The following is an 18630-nucleotide window of genomic DNA, read 5'->3' on the forward strand; positions in this document are numbered from 1 at the left end:
TTTACAAGTGTGGAAAGAATTACCCAGCCCAAACCCAATTCTCCCCGAATCCTGCTCCATGCCAGCTACCCTCAAAAGAGTCTTGAGAATTCCCAGTTTCTGAATGAGCTACACGAGTCCAGCTGTAATTGTTCAGAATCCATAAAGGAGGCTGTAGTGAGGCGGCCTGGCTCCCACTCGCCCCTGCGAGGGACGAGCCAGAACAGCTGCCGGAGTGGGTGGAGTCACTGCCTCCTGTCCCCGCCCCCCAGAAGTCAAGGGGCGGGACAGGAAGTATAAAGGCCCAGCCCCAACGCTCAGTTGCGGCCCGACCGTGGGAGAGGGCAGACGCTGGTGCCCAAGCTCCTGCTGCACCGCGCCTGCCCCGGGCCCGGTATCCTGAGGAGGACTGGCCGCGCCTGCCCCGAACCCGGTATCCTGAGGAGGACTGGCCGCACCTGCCCCGAGCCCGGTATCCGGAGGAGCGGACTGAACTTCCTCTCACCGAGGGTCCGGAGGAGCTGCCCAATCTACCCAGCGCTCACTGCCCTGAGGAGCCCATGATCTGGGACACGGCGGACGAGGCTAAGGACATGCAGGTACCCATGGAGGAGGAGATGGGAAGTAGCCTGGGGGTAGCAGACCCCGAACCCATGTCAATGTGTTGCAGTCAGGATCCCCACTGACCCAGCAGCAGACAGATTGCTGCTGATAGGGCCCCGGGCTGGGACACAGTGGAGTGGGTGGGCCTGTGTCGTCCCCCCCACCCCACCCCGAGTGGCAGTCTCTCCTCCTCCCCTACCCTCACGCCAATGCTCAGCCCTGCCTGAGGGCCTGAGCCCGGGACTACTGATTGCTCATGACCCTGCCCCGGCTTAGGGCTTGGACCTGCGAGATTGATCTGTTCCCCAGCCTCGTGGAGTGAGGCGGCCTGGCTCCCACTCGCCCCTGCAAGGGACGAGCCCCACCCCGGAGGCCTACAGAGCCCTTTAGTAATCCCAGAATGAATGCAAAACAGGAGACAGAGATCATTACAGTACACCAGGATAATGAAGACCATGACAAATGGCCAGCAGGAAGCACACTGAACTGATCTGACAGGAACCCATCTGTCCGAGAGGCAGTCCAAACAGAAATCTGCCCACAGCAGGAAGGACAGTCAAGAATACATCATTTTGGAACATTCAGCAGATGTTCTGTAACTGACAGTGAGTAACTGGAGAACACTGGCATGTTGCAGAGACTGTGGGTCTCCCCATCTTTCCTTTCCCATTACCCTAATTGCTGTTGTTTCTTGACGAGTTTACATAACACCGTTCTCAGGGACCACAGCTGGTTTTGATGCAGGGGAGGATTTCAGATGGTGTCAGCACAAGTGAATTATCCACTAAAGACACTGGAAAGGAATTTCTTATGGCCTTACAGGCTCTTAAAATAAGAATCTCATCTTTCCAGCACTTCATAGGATTGGTTGGTCATGTGCCAAATCAACCACTGAAAGCCTTCTCTGATGAGTGCATCTGAAAGGGTTAGGACCATCTCTACCAATAAAAAGGCTGAAAGCAGCAAATGTTGTGCATCTTCTGCACACAACCCCCTGTGACAGGGTCGGGCGAGATGGCTACAGGAGAGTGATTCTATTGGGATCCAGGAAGTGGGCGGGCGAAGCCCACCCACTGCTAAAGGACCTCCCCCCAGGCTAAGGGGAGGGTCCACTGGGCCTGGAGACCAAATGATTCCGGGGGACAACTAATGAAATATCAGGAACAGGAGCGCAGTCAAAGGATAAAACGAAGAGAACCTGACTGGGACACTGAGCAGAGAACCCCGGACAGCGCCCACTGCTCCTCGAAGGCATCAAGGGAGCCAGTGGATGCCGCCCAGAAGAACTCTGCCCGGACTACAGGAGAGTGATAGAGGCAGATTATTAGCCTCAGATTAAGCAGGTCCCTTTTCCCTGGGTAAGGTATCAGGGGCGGTTCCAAAACAATCAGGAATTTGCTGGAACCAATTAAGGCAGGCAGGCTAATTAGGACACCTGGAGCCAATTAAGAAGCTGCTAGAATCCATTAAGACAGGCAGGCTAATCAGGGCACCTGGTTTAAAATTGGCCTCACTTCACTTAGTGAGAGGCATGCAAGGAGCTGAGAGTCAGAGGGCTGGAGGACTGAGGAGTACAAATGTTATCTGGCATCAGGAGGAAGGTCCTGCGGTGAGGATAAAGGTGTTGGGAGGAGGCCAGGGGGAAGTAGCCCAGAGAGTTGTAGCTGTCACACAGGTGTTACACGAAACACTGTAGACAGCTGTGATCCACAGGGCCCTGGGCTGGAACCCGGAGTAGAGGGCAGGCCCGGGTTACCCCCATCCCTCCAACTCCCTATTGGATACAGGAGGAATTGACCGGGACTGTGGGTCCCACCAGAGGGGAAGGTCCCTGGCCTGTCCCCCGACCCACTAGGTGGATCAGCAGAGACTGCGGGGATTGTTCTCCTTCCTTTTCCCCATGCTGGCCGGTGATGAGGTTAGCTGAGTGAACGGCAGGATTGAGCCACTAGCAAACGTGGCAAACTGAGGGCTGCCGTGAATCTCTGAGGAGAGCAAATCCGCCAATAAGCGCAGGACCCACCAAGGCAGAGAAGGAACTTTGTCACACCCCTTTAAAAAAAAAAAAAAAATTCAAGTCTTTCAGCCTCCCTGCTGCCCAAAGATGTCCTAAGTGACTGACAAAGACAACAGCAAGTGAAATATAAAAGCTGTCTCTGCCTATACATTCTGGAGGACAAAAGGAAGCCATGAAGAGAACTTGCAAACAAACCTTGCCGGGAAAGCAACACTGCCTCAGAAGGAGAACACTGCACTGTTGGCTGCTGAACTCTAGTCTGGCCACAGAATATAAGATTTTTAGAATTCTGTGTGTTTGCTTAATTGTTAAAGTTATGTTCCCCATGGCACTCCCCCAATGAGAGGGGAGTGTATTCACAACCCCAAATGAAGTTGGAGAACACTGCAGGAGAAGTTAAGTGATGTGCTGCTGCCCTGCAAGAACACCAATAAAGAAAAACCTACAAATCAGACACTAACACTTGGTAAACTGTTCCAGGCTCATGGCACAGCCCTAACCAGCCCAACGGTGGGATACAGAAGTGCATTCTCCAAGAACAATGGATCACTGAGGATAATGCCTCCTGGCCAGTCAGGCACAAAAAGTATTTTTGGCCTCCACAAGTACACCCCACCTTAACAACCAGAAGACAGGTGTCTTCTATTGAGGATGCTACAGCAGGTGCTGCTATTTTCTCAAAGTGCTTCCCCTGCCAATCAATCAACTTCCCCTCCATTTTACCTGGGACTGATCTTGAGACAGATGTTCATCAAGATCCCTATTTCTTTTAGTAGCTGAGAAGAGAGCACTGTACACACTTACAACAGAGCTTGGTGTCATCTTACTGGTGGCACTGCAGTCCACACAGTCCCCCAAAACATTACAACTGGAAAGAGGATAAAACTGAGTTCTCTGGGACCAAGTGGTAAAGGCTCTCTGGGAGGAGGAGCAGATGCCAATCACAACCCTCCGGAACCTATGCAAGAAAAAAAAATAAAAAGCAAAACCAGCTTAACACAACTATCTATTCCTGCTAGGTCCAGCACAAAGGAACAATAGCCCCAAGAGATCACCCATTAAACACAACCAGCATCTTTTCTATGCCATCTACCAAACTGAAGCCAGACTGAAAGGAATCTAGGATCTCATAGGTGAAAAGATGCTGCCAGCGGTAGCATTCCACAGTCTTAGATTACCTTATTCAAGAAAGAGAGACTGGGAGTAGGGGCAGTTGGTGGCAAGGCCATTAGCTTCAGGAGCAGATTTACTTAACATTGGGAGGACCAACATGTGTTTTAGAGATGGGGGGGCGGGGGGAGGGGAAGAGAGAGAAGAATAGAGCAATGGACTGGGATTCAGAAGACCTGGTTTCCATTTCAGGCTCAGCCACTGGCCCATTAGGTGACACTGAGAAAGTCATTTCCCTGTGCCTCCATTTTTGCATTTGCAAAATGGGGATGATATTGCTCTCAGATGTAAGATATGAAGAGCTAAGTATTACCTCATTCACAAAGGGACCCTAACTCTCCCTCCAGATTTCACTAAGCAAATCGTGAATTGAATTAATGCCCAGGCGGTGGTGTGAAATGTCAACACTTTCAGAACCTCTACTTTCCAGACAGGCAAGGTTGATTTTCCCTTCCTGCACTGGCTCGATATCCATGATTAGGGCCCTACCAAATTCACAGCCCTGAAAAACATGCGATGGGCCATGAAAATCAGACCTCCCCCATGAAATCTAGCTACTGGAGGGTAGTGGGAGAGGTAGGGCTGGGGGCACCCCCAGCCAGGGGCTCCTAGCTGCTAATCTGGGCTAGGCAGGGGGCAGGCCTGCACAGCTGCTCTCAGGGGGAGATCAGACCCACCTCCAGGTACCTCCCTCAACTGCAGGAAGCCCCTTTGGGGCTGCTGCCTTCAGAGCCCAGCCCCAAAGATGGTGCAGAACTGAGGGTGGCAATCCTGCTACCCCCTACAACAGCTTTGTGACCGCCCCTCACGACCTCCTTTTGGGTTGGGACCCCCATGGTGGTAACACCATGAAATTTCAGATGTAAACATCTGAAAACATTAAATTGACCAACTTTTAAATTGATCAAAATGGACTGTGAATTTGGAAGTCCCCTAGGTATGATCACTCCTTGCAGCATGAAGTACTGGAAACTGAACTATGTAAAGACAGTTTAGAATGATAACATGGCCATCTATCCAGAACAGTTCTACTAGTCTAACTTTTTACAAAGGTTATAGCAGAAAAGGGCCTCAGCATCCTTCACTGCAGTGGCATAGGACCATATGAACTTCCGAGGCTCCAATCCATGAGCTTAACATCTAGTCTTCTGTTTAGTGACTCTAATCCTCTGCTTTTCAGCTTCATTTCTTTCATGTCAGCCATGAACCATATCATAATCACATAGTTCTTGTTCCTGCTTTTATTCAAACTTTAAAAAGACTTATTTCTGGGGTTGTAACATGGCACTTAAAGACAGCTGCAAGGAAGTTTAATGAATATGCAGTGGAGACACAAAGTATGTTATGATGCAAATCTTAAGGATTTCAGAGCATTTTACCCAGAGTTAAGACCAACACCTTCCCCTCCTGTGACACAGGTGTTATAAAATGGGAGGTATAAGGAGATGAAATTACTTATTAAGCACGACACCAGAACAGTGGCAGAGCCAGAACTAGAACTGCAGAATCCCAATACTCAGTCTCCTGCTCTAACCACAAGCCTACACTGTTCCCTTGTACTTGATTATACCAATTGAGATAGACTAATACCTGAAACGATATAAGTATCATAGTACACTATGGTGGGAAAAGAAAAAAAATCCCTACACAAATTTGAAAGTGTTCTACCATTTATTTTAAACATTCCTGTAATGGTCTCTTGTTGGTGACCAGTCTTGTAGCATAGGATGCATTCATGGAATCCTACTTTTGACCCTCACTGTCATGACTTTACTCATGAAAAAATCTGCACCATAATTACACTGGAAGTAGTAGTTCCCTGCGACCATTTCAGCCATTGCCTTAGAGCTCCGAGAACCCGAAGTCTGTCAGCTCTCAAGCTACACCAGGGGTCGGCAACCTTTCAGAAGTGGTGTGCCGAGTCTTCATTTATTCACTCTAATTTAAGGTTGTGTGTGCCAGTAATACATTTTAACATTTTTAGAAGGTCTCTAAGTCTAATATATAACTCAACTATTATTGTATGTAAAGTAAATAAGGTTTTTAAAATGTTTAAGAAGCTTTATTTAAAATTAAATTAAAATGCAGAGCCCCCCAGACCGGTAGCCAGGACCCGGGCAATGTGAGTGCCACTGAAAATCAGCTTGCGTGCTGCCTTCGGCACATGTGCCATAAGTTGCCTACCCCTGAGCTATACCATAGGATAGTATTAGGATGGAGAGAGGAGATAGAAATGGATAGACAGAATATGATCGCCATGATGCAAGACGGATTTCAGCAACTTTACAGAGGATTGATCCTCTACAGTCTTTGTACACAGAAAGCTCTCACTGAAGTTAATGGAAAGTCAACTTGTGTGGAGATTACATAACTGGGCCCAGGGTTAGGGATGAGGTGGCACTTTCATTGCAAGACTCTGTTTTTAGGCTTTTAACTGTTTCAAACTATTACCCTGTGGGCTGAAGTTACTCACCCCAGAAAGACTTGGCATGTTTGCTAGGTTTTTATTCTGCCTGTTCTGAGATATTGAAAAAGAATAATCCATTCATTCAGACTTTTTACATCCTTCAATTTTAAAAAGTTGAAATTTAAAGATCTTCACACTTGCCACGGACCAAGCTCTCTGTGAAACAGAAAACCTTTCGTCTGTTTGAAAATACCTGGTTTAGACATAATGGAATAGTAAGAATTGCATGCTGTGATCTTCTACTGGGATTTTAAATGCATCAAAGTGCACTGCTCAAAAGGAATATGTATCTTCAACCTGGCATATTTCAATCTTTCATCAAAAAAGAAAACAATTTTCTTTCAATGGGAAATTTCTTATTTTGAATTGTTTCATTTGAACAAAAGGGAAATCCAGTACCAAAACTGTGTTAATCTAATTATGTTTGAGAATATAAACACAAGTCAGGAAATTCAAAAGTTAGTGTTGCTGCAGCAACACAAACAACCACTTTGCACAGACATTAAGCAGCACCCTCATCAATACAAAATATTGTGCAAGTACAACAAGGAGTTAGTTGCCATGAGAACCTTAACTGGAATTTCCTGACTTGTGTGTTTTAAATTCCCAGTCACAATGATGAATTAGTAGTTTTTGCATGAAATATAGACAAGCTAGATAACATAAAAAGAGCAACTGACACCAAAATTGCAAGAGACAACAGGGATTAAAATGTGGAACTGAAGACAGAAGACTCAGGGAGATACTTTATCATGAGAAGTATTTTTGACTAAGTTAAGGAAGAGAACTCTTCAGCTGATAAAAGAGGAGGAGAAAAATTAAGCTGGCAAAGATTTAGGTTAGTTATTGACAAGATCACATGGAAGAGGAAGTGCCAAGGGAAATTTGAGGAGGTACCAACACTGCAAAGACTGGCAAACAGGCTAGAAGAGACATTTGTGGGGAAAATGTAAGTGGGTACTCCCTTCAAAATTTAGGTGGTCAGATTGGACAACCTGACTGGTCTTTTCTAGCTTTATTATCTACTATCTATTATCTCAATACTTAGCACATGTATAGCAATTTTCATTTTCCATACAAATTTCACAACCCCTTCACAATCGACAAATGAGGAAATGCACAAAAAGGGGAAGTGACTTGTTAAAAGCCACTATCTGAGTCAATAGCACAGCTGATATCAGAACACTAGAGTTCCTAGTTCCCAGTTCAATATTCTCAGACTATGCCTCCCTCTCAAAAGTATGGTATGGAGAGGAATGGGGAACAGAGTGAGGTAAAGTGTAAATTAACACTTAACAAAAATTGTAGGTTTCTTTACCTCTCCATCCCAAAAGAGCCAATCTAAGCCCCAGATAAGGCAAATACATATAGGAACATAGTAAATCCCATAGGGATCAGACCCAAGGTCCATCTAGTCCAATAACCCATCTCGGACAGTGGCCAGAACCAGATGTGGCCCACAGATTTCAGTGGAACTACCCAAAGCAGCATGTATGTAAGCATTTACAGAATGGGGGTCTAATCCTGTAAACAGATTTGCTGCTAACTCAATGGGCAGAATTAGATCTTTTACAGATTCAGGTTGAGCCTGAGGGTATGTTACCACAAAACCAGTACTCGGAAAAACCAACTGGAAGCAAGCACCTCCCCTAAATCCAGAGAGCTCCTTGTGATTCCCTAATTCACAGAAGCAAGCAGGCAGATAAGATGGTGAGTCAGAGTAGGTATGACCTGGCCAAAAGCTGAAACTGGAGCATTTCTGAATTAAGACCTTCTAAACAAGAGAGGGGAATGAAAAGTTTGGGCTTGGTACAGGATGCACATCAAATTCTACCTGGACAGACTATCACCAATATAGCAGGAAAAAGGAGGGACAGGAAAATGTATGTGATTTTTAAGTGACTCTGTGGTTAACAAGAAAAGTCAGTTTCAATGCCTATTCCTGATTCCCTTCTAATTTATCCAATAAGCCTCTGATTGGCCTAGAATTTCACATGCTCAGCCTCAATCCAAAAGAAAATTTTGTTGGAAAGGCTCAAGGGAATCAGAGAAGAAGTTTCGGAGATAGAAGCCTTGTGGGAATTATAAATTGCACAAGATGCAGGATAAATGTTACATGCTTGTGTCTAACAACTTTTGTAAGACCAAGAGGGTGGTGCCAGGGTTATCACCTCTGCCAACATGGCCAAGAAAGCCTCATAAGAGTGATAACTCAGCTGTACTATTGGATGAGCACTCAAAACCTCATATGAAGGTTCTTCATGGAAGTTGAAAGATGAGCTCTGCTAGCACATGGGTTCAGACAGCTTCCCTCTACACCCAATCCCAGCATCCAACACCTCCTGGAAGCTTCAGAGAACAGATCATAAAAATTAGAGCCAACAAAGACTTTCATTTATACTCCACTTTCTTGGGTGCCGAGACAGGATGTTCTTGTCTATTCCCTGAGCCTATATCCACTCCTGTTTTAAATGTCCCAAGCAATGGAGCTTCTATCAGGAGACAATTCCAAAGTTTAATAGATCTCACCATTAGGAAGTGTTTCCTATATTCCTGCCTTCTCCTTTACACAATTTCATTATGTTACTTCCTTGTGGGTCACCCTATACTATTCCTCCCCAACACCCTTATTTTGAACTTATTAATATTTAATTCAATCACTTTCCCTCATAAACTGGGTTAATTAATATGTAGTAAATATGAAGCAGATTCTTCATACCAGATTGTTTTGTTACTCTGCAATGTCCCCTCTCCATGATGTCAACACACAGGCTTCCAATAATGTAACCTTAGTGAAAATACAAGAGTAATAGGACATACATAGTACCAGTGATCAGGAGTGCCCTCAATTCAGTAAGTTCACTAACTATAGCATTAAAAGTATAAGTAGTATCGAGGGGGAAAGTTTTGAGAAAAAATTCTAATGAATGAAGGAAGCAATACAAGTATTCAAATGCACACTGGTGAAGGCAGTTGGGAAACACTAAAAGGCACAATTGTCTAACAGGGATTCCTGCACTGTACACATACATCACTGGTGGTACATGACCTTGATGTTCCAACAATTCATTTCACAACTTTTTTTAAGATGGTAGTAGCAAAACCAATCAAGTTTGGGAGCTGCTGCTCTACAACTTCTCTACAAAAAATGCAAAACAATTGCTAGTTGAGTCAGATGCATAAGGCAGTGCTCAAACATCTGAAGTTAAGAAACTTGTATAGGAAATGAAAAAGTGGGAATGCAAACACTCAGGTCAATTATGGCTTTCAGAGAAGACAGCAGAAAAAAATTAATGCTATCCAAAGAGTTAATGGAAATAAGGGCTCCTATAAATCAAGGGGAAAAAGCAGTAATGGAGAGAAAGTAGGTCCATTATTAAGTGAAGAGGGCAATGCAATGCAATGCTGAACTCCTTTTTAGTCTGCCTTCAAAGAGAAAAAGTAAAAGTACAAAAAAAAAAGATTGTAAAATAGCTATGGATATGGAATAGGTGACTTTGAATTTACAAATCAGGATATCTGGATAATATGCACCCTAGGATGAAAAAGTATTAGTCAAGCAGCATACCAATCCATTAACAATTATTTCTAGACAGTAATGAAAAAGTTCCAAGTACCAAAAAACTGGTACCTGTAGCCTCCTTTGCTGTTTGCCTACCTTCCTAAAACAAAAGGGGCTAACTTTAAGTCACTGATTTACAGTGATAGTGGATTATAGAACTATCAGCCAGCAGGATGTTGCTAGAACACGTTATTGTTTATTCTGACAGATTAGTCATAAGTGAACAGTCAATATTATATTTGAATTTTAGCAAAAAGTCTCAGACAGGGTCCCATGATGTCTCACTCAAAATTCATTCAAAAGTGCTTAGCTAGGACCCTGTCAAACGTATTGAGAATTAGCTGAAAAACTATTAAACAGCAATGTACTAGACTGGTGGTAGGGAACCATATTGTATGGTCACACAGGGCCACTGTTAGGTCCCATTTTAAAATCTGCAAATTGGAAGAGAGGGGATAAACAGCATAATGAAATTTGCAGGGGACACCAAATTGGGAGGAGTTGTTAACCATGATGAATACAAAGAAATACATATGGTTCTCATGCAAACATCTGTGAGCCTTCTTCCATTGGGAGGGACAGCAGAGAACACATTCCCTAACCATATTTGAGAGGCCACTACCCTCTCCATATTCCTATCCCTCCTAAAGACCCACTTCTGCCTTCACGCCTGTAAGAAATAGGCCAGTTATGGCTGCATGTGGAAACTCAAGGATATTCTACATCTATTGATTGCCACAAAGATATAGGAGGATATACAGCTGTGGCTAGTTACCCACTTAGGGTATGTGTACACTTTGAGCTGGGAGTGTGATTCCAAACTTGAGAGACATGCATGCTATCTCGGTGAGAGCTAACATAAGTTAAAAATGGAATGTAGCCACAGCAACACAAGAAGCTAGCGGCCCCAAATGCATACTCCTCAGAGATGCTAAGTATGAACTCAAGGCAGCTAGCCCCTCCTGCTTCTAGCCATGGTTACACTCTGTTTTTAGGATGCTGGCTCACTGAGAACTAGTGTGAGTAAGTCTCTTCGAACTGGGAATCACCCCCCCCCCCCAGCCTAAAGTGTTGATATACCTTTAGATCGGCGGGCAGCGATCGATCCCCAAGCACTCTCCCGTCGACTCCTGTACTCCACCGCCAAGAGAGGCGCAGGCGGAGTCAATGGGGGAGTGGCAGCAGTCGACTCCCCGCAGTGAAGACACCGCGGTGAGTAGATCTAAGTACGTCGACTTCAAGCTGAAAAGACCAAAGGTTAGCGTGGTGACCATGTATCACAGTATCAGAGTCACGTATTAAACCATTTATTTAAAAACAAAAACAAAAAAAAACCACCACCCCCACACACAATGTTCTGCCACAGGGAACCAGGAAATCATAGGACTGGAAGGACCTTGAGAGGTCATCTACTCCAGTCCCCTGCATTCATGGCAGGACTAAGTATTATCTAGACCATCCCTGACAGGTGTTTGTCTAACCTGCTCCTAAAAATCTCCAATGATGGAAATTCCACAACCTCCCTGGGCAATTTGTTCCAGTGCTTAACCTATACTGACAGTTAGGAAGTTTTTCCAACCTAAACTGCCCTTGCTGCAATTTAAGCCCAGAGAATAATTTTTCTCCCTCCTCCTTGTAACAACCTTTTACGTATTTGAAAACTTATGACCCCCTCTCAGTCTTCTCCAGACTAAACAAATCCAGTTTTTTCAATCTTCCCTCATAGATCATTTTTGTTGCTCTTTTCCAGAATTCCTCCAATTTGTCCACATCTTTCCTGAAATGTGGTGCCCAGAACTGGACACAATACTCCAGTTGAGGCCTAATCAGCGCAGAGTAGAGCAGAAGAATTACTTCTCGTGTCTTACTTACAACACTCTTGCTAATACATCCCAGAATTATGTTTGCCCCCTTTTTTTTTTCCGCAACAGTGTTACACTGTTGACTCATATTTAGCTTGTGATCCACTATGACCCCCAGATCCCTTTCTGCAGTACTCCTTCCTAGGCAGTCATTTCCCATTTTGTATGTGTGCAACTGATTGTTCCTTCCTAAGTGGAGTACACTTACAAGCTAAATGTAAAGTGCCTTCTCCAAATTTCAGATGGAACAGAGATGAAAGGAAGACACTGGTAGCCTCAGTTTATATACAGTGGCATCTCAACATGTAAGATGTCTACAGTCCCTTACTAAGGACGTCAAACTCCTTGGAATACGTTTTTGATTCAAAGTTTCTTACAGAGTAGGTATGGAAGGAGCAAAATTAAAAAAAAGTAGGGAGACATGAAAAACTTAGTTACAAGGAAGATCATCAATTGGAGGGATCTGTGTTTGTTTTAAGTTAAAAGCAGTTTCAGGCCCTATATCTGCCCGAGTCCATTGGTCAGTTTTTGCAGATTAAAAAAAAAATTTTTTTTTTTTTTAAACCTACACACACACAATGGTTGTTTCTCTACCCCCATCTCAATGAGACACACTCCAACAAGGGAAACTGACTGCATGGGGAAACAGTGCTGTCAAATGAACAAAAAATGAAAAAAGTTGTTTTTTCCTCTAGCATCTCAGTTCTTACCTATAAAATCTTAACTATAAATCATAACAAGATTAGACAAAAAGTCATCAGAGACACGACTTTTAAGATGACAATATCCCTTTAAAATCTACACCCTAAAATTAAGTAATTTACTTGCACCTCCTCTTCTCTGTGGGTGACCTCCCTTCTTTTTTGGATATTTGTTCTTCCCTCTCCACAGGGCAAGCCTGTGCCTGATTTCACCAGATACTTTAATTCATTCTGCTGCTGGAGGTGTTTGTACCAGAGCCTCCCTTTGGCAGGATGGTACTACAAAGGAATTTCAAAATTATGTAGGAAGACATATGAATTTAAACCACCAATTATTTTAACTAATGACCCCAACTCCTTGCCCTATTGAATGAACAATTGAGACTCTGCCAGCATGGACAGCTGTACAAATGTAGAACCTACCTCTAAGAGTAGGAACTCAAAGCCAATGAAGAGCTGAAATACCCAATCCTCTCTCATAGCTGCTTTGTAACAGCACATGGCTTCAAAAGGACAAGGTACTTTACTTCCACATCACCAGGCTGATGGGTAATGAGTACCCTGTTCAGAACAAATTACTCTCATTCCTCAGAACAGACGTACAGTAAGCATCATTACAAGGAGAGAAAAGGAATTTATTCTATCCCAAAACCATCGTGATAAAATAACCTGTCCTATGCTCATGTTTCACAACACCACTGACCACTACAGGAATCATTTTGTAAGGCAAGTTGTTCAAGGACAATCAGCAATTTATGTTTAATTAAACTTGGTTATCCTAATTTTGGTAGCCCAGTAAGTTTTGTTTATTGCTTTTAAATATTAAGTCCTGTTGCATGTACAGCATGTGTCAAAACAGCAGCAACAAAAAAACAATAGCCACTCTGATATCCCACGAAAGTCCTGAGTGGAGGAACTGATTGGTATATTCAACCTGAAGATAAAAACGGTCCTCCTGCTTTTGTTTCCATCCAAGTGCCTTAGAACAACAGTTATACCACAGCCGGAAAAGTGAAAACAGAATTAACCCTATCCCTCCTGCCCTGTTGTGCAAGGAGGAGTGTGATGACCAAATGGAGCTGGAGACAGAAAATGGAGCAAATGAGCATGACAGACAACTCCGTCATTTCTGCTGCTGTTAGTTAGCGGGGTTTCCAAGGGCCCTGAGGCACGGCCGGTGACCAGTCTCCGGTTTAACGTGGCAGTGGACATGCAGATCGGCAGCGCCTGACGAGCTGGAAGCCATTCAGTTTCACTCAGGGTGACTCGGATTTTCTGTGCCTGGGGCTGCCGGACGGTGGCATTGTCCGGGCCTATGCCCAGGGCGGGCAAGCGGAGGGCGCCAGGCAGCCTGTTCTCCGAGGCAGCGGGAAACCCAGTGCTGCACCTGTCCTAGGGAGACTCCGCGCCGCGGGACACCCAGAAACCAAGTTATCACCTTCCCGGAGCCCAGCTCGGGGACACCCTCCCCCGTACCACCCCGCTTCACCCCAGCACCTGCAGGCCCGGGACCCTCTGGGGGCCTCCCAGCCCCGACACTCCCGCCTCCGCCCCCCTGTCCGGTGCCAGCCGGTGGCTGTGGGGCGGCCAGGCCGGCCTCGGGAGGGGCACGGGCCGTGCTCAGCCAGGCCGGGCCGAGCGCCTAGGCCCGGAGCCTACCTGCTGCAGGAAGGGTCTGGGCCTGGCTCGCCGCGTAGCCCGAGGGGGTGGGGCGAGGTCGCGGCGGAGCTGGGGGTCCCGGGCGCGGCGGGGCCTGGCCTCGGGGAAGTAGCCCGAGCTGCTCGATCTCCTCCTGCTCCTACTGCCGCCGCCGCTCCGAGGACCTCGGCCAGGGCGGGTAGATGAGCGCCAAGTAACCGAGCCAGGCCCTAACAGCCGAGCAACAGAGCCAAGAGCTGAACCAGGCCCTAGCAGCCGAATCTAGAGCCGTGCCAGGCTTTACTAGCCGAGCGTCGAGCGATTCTCCTGAGTTTTAAACAGGAAAACCCAAGGGAGCCCGGCTTGGGACAGGATAAAGAAATGGAGCTCAGAGATGAGGATGGGCGGAGGGCGAGACTTACGTCGCGGGTGGTGGTCGCTATTGGCGTTTGTTGCAAACTTAAGCCTGGGCCAGGGCAGAGACGCCAGGTTGTGCCAGAGGCTGTGCCTGCCCTGAGCCCTGCAGGAATCGTTGCTAGTCCCCAGGGTCCAGGCAGTACCCAACATGCTCAGCTTGGCCACACGCCCTGAAGTCCATGCAAGGGAGTGGAGTGGCAAGGGACCATTACCCACAGTATGTGGAGCCAGGTACTGGCCTCCCAGTTGCTTCTGGGTGCAATTCAAAGTGCTGATGACATTCCGTGAGGCTCGGGAGGGACAAGCCCACCACTCTCTCCCTCTTCTCAGCTCGCAGATACAGTCAAGTATTTACCTCACTGAATGGGACTTTCTCAGATATCTCCACACTTTCTCCCATATACCCTTATGCACAGGAAACATTTCCTGTCAAAATTTGTAAAGTCACCGCCTAATCCTTTAAGCATGTGCACAATTCTGCATGCCACTAGTTTCCTGTACATCAGTGGGACCACTCACATAAAGTTACACGTGCATAGGCCATTGCAGAGCTGGGACCCTGGATTGTAAACTCCCTGGGACAGTGACTGTCTCCTTTATCTGTCTGTATAGTGCCTTGTATAATGGCAACCTGATCCTTGTCTAGGGTTCCTACAAAATACTGTAATAAATCACACTGCTATTTGTTTTGTTATTATTTCTGGCAGTATGGTTCCTATGTGGTGGATCACTGTCTTGTGTGCCCATTGCACACTATATACATGTGCTTATTTACAATGTGTTTTTGCTGAATGGTCTGCATAAAGCATAATCATTAAAGCAATAACACAGATTAATAAGACCTATCCAACCTCCTATTATCCGTCTCCCCTCACAACCAATATTCAGATCCATCTAGCCTCCCTCTAAATCACCCAGCAATTCAGATCCAGCCAATCACTTTATTACCACACCCCAGAGATTCAGATCTATCCAATTTTCCTATCACCCCTTCTAACTATTCAGATTTACCAAACTTCCCCATTCCCAGTGATTTCTGTTCAAACATCTTAATAATTCTCCACCACATAGCAATTCAGATCCATGAAATTTCGCAGTAAACATCCCCACCCCCAAAGACAGATCATATCCATCAAACCTCTCTATAACCGCCAATCATTTTTTTTGTTGCTGCTGCTGCTGCTTGGGGCAACTTATCCAGCCACACGGTCTATAAAAAGTGCTATTGCTTGTACCTCTTAGAAATTTTCTTTCTTAATGACCTTCCAGGATAGGATCCTGTTTTTGGAATTTCTCACTTTCACTCTTTATCACTAAGGATATTGATCTATAAACAGGAATTTGGTTTCTTAAGAGTTTTGTTTTCTGCTGCCTTCTCCCCCACCTGCAGCCACCCGCCTGATTTTTACCCAGATAATCTGGTGTCCGGGTGCCCTCACCTGCAGCTACAGTCTCTAGAGTGGGTGACACTGTAGTGGATGTTATATCATCCAGGTAGAATGTCACAAACTAGATCATTGCAACTTCAGAAGCATCTGAGAATCAGGGTAAGACAAACTGTCCAAGGAGATATGAGTATCCCAGAACATTCCTGTGGCTGAATAAAGCTCCCTTAAGGTGGTGCTAAGATAGAAATGGGATGGTACCCTCTTCTCTCAGCACTGAGAGGAACATAACTCCAAGATGACATCCATCAGGAACCTAGAGCTCCATGGATCTACTGGCAACTGATATACCTTACATTCGTAGATGTTAAGGCCAGGACAGACCATTATGATCATCTATTTTGAGGAGACAGTAACAACGTCACCCAGTAATTCTAGCGTCAAGTCCATGACTTTTGTTTGCCCTATAGCATATCTTTTAGAAAGATACCTAGTCTAGATTTAAAGACTTCAAGTGAAAGAGAATCTACCACATCCGTAGGTAAGTTGTTCTAATGGTTAATTATTTTCAATTCAAAATGTGTACCTCGTTTTTAGTCTGACTTGATTTAGCTTCAGCTTTGTCATTGGATCTCATTAGGCCTTTGTCTGTTAGATTACAGAATTACTATCACACATCGGTTCATACCTTCTCTTGGATAAACTAAATAAATAGAACTTCTTAAATCTCTCACTATCAGGCACATTTTCCAGACTTCCCTGTTTTACCCTGGTGGCCTAAAGATTGATATGGAAAGGAAAAAAAGTGATGAAAGAAATAGGCTAACAGAAAGAAACAGAAAGATTAAAGTGCAGCTAAAGACAGTATAATAGAAGAGTTAATTAAAAATAGGTATTAATTCAACTAAGAAGAGAAGCAAAAGAACTTTATTGCTAATTATATATTATTTATTAAGGACTGACGATGTGTTTGGTGCTCTATAAAACACAAATGTCAGCTCTGAAGAGGAGTCAGTCTATAGGACAAAAACAGAGAAGTCAACATGCATTGGGGAGCCCAGAGCAGAGGAGGCAATAATGGGGATTTTTTTTTAATCTTAACTCATCTGTGGAGGAAGTGTGTCTGAAGAGGGACTTGAACACACGAAGGAAAGTAGTTTGTCAAACTGGGCTGAGGAAGACTTTCCAAGTATACGGATCAGTTTGAAAAAGACTCAAAGACTAGAATAAGAGTAGAAGATGAAGCGGGCATCAAGGCTAGCATCACTAGTAGAGTGGAGGAGAGGGGATGCAATCAGAGATTCTTTAAAGAAATATTTTTAAGAGAAAATTCAAAGCCAGTTAATAATATGTTAAGGTAGAGAGATCCAGCATCTTGGAACTAGAAGGCAGCTCACCAGCACATGTCTCCTAATAGAAAGCAATGGTCTAATGGGTAAATATAAAAACTTTTCATTTTCCCTAGCCACAATGGACATTGGCATTGACTTCCATAGCCTCTAACTCAGATCCATCAAAGTGGATTGTAGCTGCAGGCAACAAAACCCACTGCAGAATACATTCCATCCCCCACAATTTCACTATGGTCTCAGCAGGGGCTGCTGTAAAGACCTGTATCACAGGCCTGTCATAAGAGTTAGAGAATATGTTTGAGGACCCTCATCTCCTTATTAAATAACAATTTGTCACACCTGAACATGTCTAAGATTCATCTGGCCGTGACATCTCCGATTCCTGATCAGTTCTTACCTTTATTTGGATTAAAGTGGCATATATTAGCATAATTGATAAGATGGATGTCTGTCTCCCATTACCATACTATCATCATAATAGCATCTTCCTCCTATTGTTACTGTATTACAATTATTTTTAAGCTTCTAAGAATATTTTACCAACAATTACAAGAAAACAGTTACTTTGGTTCTCTTGTTAGGAAAGTTCAGGCATCTGCATAGTAGAAAGAGGAGAGTTCTCTACACAAACTGAGCAACTGGAGTTCTGAAGCCAGACTTTATGAGAAAAAAAAACAAAGGAAAAAACAAAATATGTGAGCCAGATAATTATATGCATTAGATAATTGTAAAGTTTTAACAGTTCTAACGAAGGGCTCTGGTGAGTCTTGTTTTATCCCTGCTAAAGCACACTATTTATCATGGACGTGATACTAAATATTGACAGTCAGTGCAAAGTGGCAGGCATATTCTGGCAATGTCTAATTCCAGGCCACAACCAGCACCAAGCAGTCAATTTCCTCTACTTTCCCATCTTCAAAGCTGCAGGTCACAATCTAGTCTCATTTCCCCTACAAACTAAGAATTCTGAGCTCTGACATGACAGATGTCTATGCTACCATTGTAAGTGTCAAAATCTTTGCAGGAGTCACCAAATTCCATTAGAACATTCCATAAATGAAACTGAAGTCATGACCCTGCTAAAAGATAGAACCTCTCCCAGAGATAAGCTTCCCAAGACTGTGGTCACACTGGTGTTCAACAAATCTCTTGGAAAAGAATTTACACTTGCATTAATCCGATGGAAAGAAAGAACCCTGTTGGGACACTTGAAACTTCAACAGCTTTTAAAAAAATATCATGTGCCATGAAAGTCCTATAAATTGAAGTCCTCTGTTTATCTACAAGACATATACTCCTTGGATAATGTAGAGTAATCTTCCCATCCCATGCCTCAATCTTGATTTACACAGACCACCTCTTGCGGTGAAAGGAAATGCAATTTATGTGTCCCAGTCATAGGACAACCAACAAGGAGGCCTTGCCACAGGCAACTGTGATAATGCTAGTGTCTGTCCAGTGGGAACAAGACTTAGAC

General features: G+C 44.6%; 1 protein-coding gene across 2 annotated transcripts in view; it reads right to left on the reverse strand.

Moving 5' to 3' along the window:
* AMBRA1 (autophagy and beclin 1 regulator 1) overlaps positions 1-14219 on the reverse strand; it is a 202012-nt gene extending 187793 nt beyond the window's left edge. For both annotated transcript variants that reach the window (XM_005302264.4, XM_005302262.4), the window contains exon 1: positions 14021-14219. The gene's annotated coding sequence lies outside the window, so the exon portion shown is untranslated. The remainder of the gene's footprint in view (positions 1-14020) is intronic.
* Positions 14220-18630: the final 4411 nt, after the last annotated feature.

This window comes from Chrysemys picta, chromosome 4 (assembly GCF_011386835.1).
Source record: "Chrysemys picta bellii isolate R12L10 chromosome 4, ASM1138683v2, whole genome shotgun sequence".
NCBI classification, from domain to species: domain Eukaryota; kingdom Metazoa; phylum Chordata; order Testudines; family Emydidae; genus Chrysemys; species Chrysemys picta.